At 42.9% G+C, this 5,404-nt stretch overlaps 1 pseudogene; it reads left to right on the top strand.

Moving 5' to 3' along the window:
• The first annotated feature begins 1,607 nt into the window (after positions 1-1,607).
• Positions 1,608-3,090, top strand: LOC100460006 (TIMELESS-interacting protein-like; annotated as a pseudogene).
• Positions 3,091-5,404: the final 2,314 nt, after the last annotated feature.

The following is a 5,404-nucleotide window of genomic DNA, read 5'->3' as shown; positions in this document are numbered from 1 at the left end:
ATGTGCCACCACACCCAGCTTCCTTCTAGTTTAGTCTGCATTTCTGAAACGACTTTTTGTTTTGTTTCTAATTCTTTCTCAAATTCCATTACTCCATTTCTGAATTTTTCTCTTTCTGATGTATGCTGTTCTTTCTTATCTTTTATAATTTCTTAATCTCTTTGAGCTCATTTGGCAATATTAGGATAGAATTTTCATCTGTTTTGCAGGCACATCTTTCTGGCATTCTCCCATTGTCTGTAGTGAGGTCATTCTGCTCTGTATTTTCTATTTTCTTACAATAACTTTTTATGGGATTTGACTTCCATCTTTTTATACGACATTAATTTTCTGGCATGTTTAGAAGGAAAGCTCTTCTAAGTTCATGGTTATAGCTCCCTCTTCTGTTTCTGTGAAGAGCTCAAAATGATGGGAGCTTGCTTTCAGAGATAGCCAGGTTCTGTTGTCTCTCACTTTTATATGAACTTTGTTTTTCCTTTATTTATATGTTCCCCCTACTCACGTTGGATTCTATTTCCAGTTTTTCCAGTGTGCCTATTTTGACAGTTCATGGGACCCAGAATGTTCCAGCCCTTTCAGAAGTATTCTTTATTTTGGTTTATGTTTTAAAAGTTCTATTAATAAGTTATAAAAATCTATATCTGACACACACACATACACCGAAAGAGCGAAAGAATGAAAACACTAGAAGATTACGTAATAAATGACTAATAATGATTAATGGTGGGATGGACACTGGGTAGATGGACTGTGATGGCAGGAAGCTTTCCACTGCCCTTTTTGTTTTTTGTTTTTTGTTTTGAGATGGAGTCTTGCTCTGTTGCCCAGGCTGGAGTGCAGTGGTGCAATTTTGGCTCACTGCAACCTCTGCCTCCGTTCAAGTGATTCTCCTGCCTCAGCCTCCCAAGTAGCTGGGATTACAGGCACCCACCACCACCCCCGGCTAATTTTTCCATTTTTAGTAGAGACACGGTTTCACCAAGTTGGCCAGGCTGGTCTCAAACTCCTGACCTCAGGTGATCCGCCCACCTCGGCCTCCCAAAGTGCTGGGATTACAGGCGAGAGCCACCGTGCCCAGCCCACTGCACTCCTTTTCACCTTTGCTTCTGAAGCATATGCGTATCACATATTCAAAAATTAAGTAAGTCTTTAAAAATGTGCCCACATCTGGGTATATACCCAAAGGAAAAGAAATCGTTCTACCAAAAAGACACATTGCAGCACTAGTCATGAAAACAAACACATGGAATCAGCCTAGATGCCCATCAACAGCAGATTGGATAAAGAAAATGTGTCAGATATACACCATGGAATACTACACAGTCATAAAAAAGAACACAATCATGTCCTTTGCAGCAACATGGATGCAGCTGGAGGCCATTATCCTAAGCAGATTAATACAGGAACAGAAAAACAAATACCACATGCTCTCACATATAAGTGGAAGCTAAACACTGAATACACATGAACGTAAAGATGGGAAAAATAGAAGAAGCATGCTTAGTTTGCACACTGAGCTCTGCACTGTGGCCCCTGCTGTCTGTGAGGTTAGATGAACCTGGAAAGAAAATCCAGGAGCGTCCAGAAAGAGAGGAAAGCCAGAGGAAAAGATGCTAGAACCACAGGAGAATGGCATGATTGACCTTCCAGATTATGAGCATGTAAAAGATGAAACTTTTCCTCCTTTCCCACCTCCAGCCTCTCCAGAGAGACAAGATGGTGAAGGAGCTGAACCTGATATAGAGTCAGGAAGTGGAGCACTTGTTCCTGTACCTCCAAAGAGAGCAATTAAAAGAAATATATCCAAGCTGGATGCTCACAGATTAATTTCAGAGAGAGGGCTTCCAGCCTTAAGGCATGTATTTGATAAGGCAAAATTCAAAGGTAAAAGTCATGAGGCTGAAGACTTAATGATGCTAATCAGACACATGGAACACTAGGCACGTAGGCGATTCCCTAAACTGCAGTTTGAGGATTTTATTGACAGAGTTGAATACCTGAGAAATAAAAAGGAAATTCAGACCTGTTTAAAATGAATTCGACTTGATCTCCCTATTTTACATGAATATGTTGTTAGCAATAATGAGGAAGTTGGGGAAAATAATGGACATTGTGTAACTGCTACTGAATTAGATCCCTTTCTGACAAGCTCATCTGAAAGTGAGATGTTTGCTTCTGAGTCAAGTAGAAGCCTAACAGATGAGCAACAACAAAGGATTGAGAGAAATAAACAAGTGGCCTTGGAAAGAAGGCAGGCAAAGCTGCTGAGTAATAGTCCCTAGGAAATGATAATGTTAATGAATACACCCAGGGTACAGACAATTGAAGAGGTTAATACTGATGAAGATCAAAAGGAGGAGTCAAATGGATTAAACAAAGACATTCTAGACAATCTATGTAATGATGCTCCTGCCAATACTTTAAATGAAGAGAATGATTTAAAATGAGAGGAAACACAGCTGGACCAGTCTTTTAAAAATGTGCAACAGTGGCCAGGCATGGTGGCTCATGCCTTTAATCCCAGCACTGTGGAAGGCTGAGGTGGGCAGATCACCTGAGGTCAGGAGTTCCAGACCAGCCTGACCAACATGGAGAAACATTGTCTCTACTAAAAATACAAAATTATCCGGGCATGGTGGCACATGCCTGTAATCCCAGCTACTTGGGAGGCTGAAGCAGGAGAATCGCTTGAACCCGGGAGGCAGAGGTTGCTGTGAGCTGAGATCGCACCATTGCACTCCAGCCTGGGCAACAAGAGTGAAACTCCATCTCAAAAAAAAAGGCTGGGCACAGTGGCTCATGCCTGTAATCCCAGCCGAGGCGGGCAGACCACGAGGTCAAGAGATTGAGACCATCCTGGCCAACATGGTGAAACCCCGTCTCTACTAAAAATACAAAAATTAGCTGGGCATGATGGCATGTGCCTGTAGTCCCAGCTACTCAGGAGGCTTGAACCCGGGAGGCGGAGGTTGCAGTGAGCTGAGATCGCACCACTCCAGCCTGGTGACAGAGAGAGACTCCGTCTCAAAAAAAAAAAAAGTGCAACAGTAACTTAATGCTTCATCCAGGAATGTTACTGAAGCTAGATAGGTTTCCATTAAGAGAAAATGTATCTGTTAACTCCCCATTCTGCAAGCTTGACATTACTATGTGTTTTTTCTTCTTTGAGTGAAAATCCTTAGATAGTAAAACTTTTATAGATTACTATTTAAAATCTGGTAATCTGGTATTTATTTATAATTATGCCTGTCACTTTAGTTGTCTATTCTCTTTAGTGTTTGTTTTTATATAGATATGACTTCATAAAATGATTATTAGCTAATAAGCAGTTTCTGCTGCTGGTCTGCCATTGAATGCCTTGTTTTCACTAAATTGGGAGATTTTGTTGTTGTTTTTTACTGCTCCTTACAGAGCAGGACTAACCCATGGACAGTGTGCCCAGAGTAGCCTGGGTGAAGTTTTTTTTTGGGGGTTTTTTTTTTTTGGTTTTGGTTTTTTGTTTTTTTATGAGATGGAGTCTTGCTCTGTCACCCAGGCTGTAGTGCAGTGGCGCGATCTCAGCTCACTGCAACCTCTGCCTCCCAGGTTCAAGTGATTCTCCTGCCTCAGCCTCCCGAGTAGCTGGGATTACAGGCATGTGCCACCACGCCCGACTAATTTTTGTAAAACTGGGTGAAGTTTTAAGGTATACATATATATTGAATATTAATGTCCATTTTTTAAAAGAAGTAAAAATAAAAATTATCTTGCAAACTAAAACAAAAAAGATGGGAAAAATAGACACTGGGAACCATTAGATGGGAGAGGGAGAGAGAAGGGCGTGGGCTGAAAAACCACCTGTTGGGTACTATGCTTACTGCCTGGGCGATGTGATGATTGGGACCCCAAGCCTCAGCGTCATGCAATTTACCCATGTAACAAATCTGCACATGTACCCTTTGATCTATAATAAAAGTTGAAAAAAATCCACATTTAAATATCAGGATTTTTTTTTTTTTTTGAGACAGAGTCTCGCTGTGTCACCTAGGCCGGAGTGCAGTGGTGTGATCTCAGCTCACTGCAACCTCCGCCTCTTGGGCTCAAGCAATCCTCCCACCTCATCCTCCTGAGTAGCTGGGACTACAGGCGCATGCCACCATGCCTGGCTAATACTTTTTGTAGAATGCGGTTTTGACTTGTTGCCCAGGCTGGTCTCAAACTCCTGAGCTCAAGCAATCCACCCGCCTTGGTCTCCCAAAGTGCTGGGATTACAAGTATGAGCCACCACACCTGGCCCTAAAATATCAGGATCTAATTGGGAAAAAAGAAACAAACACCACATGTTCTCACTTATAAGTGGGAGCTAAACATTGGATACAAACAGACATAAAGATGGGAACAATAGACACTGGGGTCTCCAAAAGGAGAGAGTGAGGGAAGGGGGACAAAGGTTGAAAAACAACCTATTTTGGCCAGGTGCAGTGGCTCACGCCTGTAATCCCAGAAACTTGGGATGCCGAGGCGGGTGGATCACCAGAGGTCAGGAGTTTGAGACCAGCCTGGGCAACAGGCGAAACCCCGTCTCTACCAAAAATACAAAAATTAGCCAGGCGTGGTGGTACATGCCTGTAGTCCTAGCTACTTAGGAGGCTGAGGCAGGAGAACCGCTTGAACCCAGGAGGTGGAGGTAACAGTGAGCTGAGATCGCGCCACTGCACTCCAGCCTGGGCAACAGAGCAAGGTCTTGTCAAAAAAAAAAAAAAGAAAAGAAAAGAAAAGAAAGGAAAAAGAAAAAAAGAAAAACTACCTATTGGGTGCTGTATTCATTATTCAGGTAACAGGTACAATAGAAGCCCAAACCTCAGCATCAATAGAAGCCCAAACCTCAGCATCATGCAATATACCTATGTAACAAACCTGTACATGTACCCCCTGAATCTAAAAAAATGTTTCTTTTTTTACGAGACAGAGTCTCACTCCATTGCCCAGGCTGGAGTGCAGTGGCGTGATCTTGGCTCACTGCAAGCTCCGCCTCCCGGGTTCACGCCATTCTCCTGCCTCAGCCTCCTGAGTAGCTGGGACTACAGGTGCCCGCCACCACGCCCGGCTAATTTTTTGTATTTTTAGTAGAGACAGGGTTTCACCATGTTAGCCAGGATGGTCTCAATCTCCTGACCTCGTGTTCCACCCGCCTCGACCTTCCAAAGTGCTGAGATTACAGGCACAAGCCACCGCGCCCGGCATTCTAAAAATTTTTTAAGTGCCAACATACTCTCATACACTGCAGGTAGGAATGCAAAACAGTACAACATCTACAGAGGACAATTTGGCCACACCTATTTAAATTACAAATGCACATCTACCTACCCCTTAACCCAGCAATTTCATTTCTGGGAATATGCAAAATGGCACATAAACAAGATAA

This window comes from Pongo abelii, chromosome X (genome assembly GCF_028885655.2).
Source record: "Pongo abelii isolate AG06213 chromosome X, NHGRI_mPonAbe1-v2.0_pri, whole genome shotgun sequence".
In the NCBI taxonomy this organism is placed as follows: Eukaryota; Metazoa; Chordata; class Mammalia; order Primates; family Hominidae; genus Pongo; species Pongo abelii.
The sequence above is the reverse complement of the archived record's forward strand: the minus strand, read 5'-3'. Positions and strand labels throughout refer to the sequence as shown.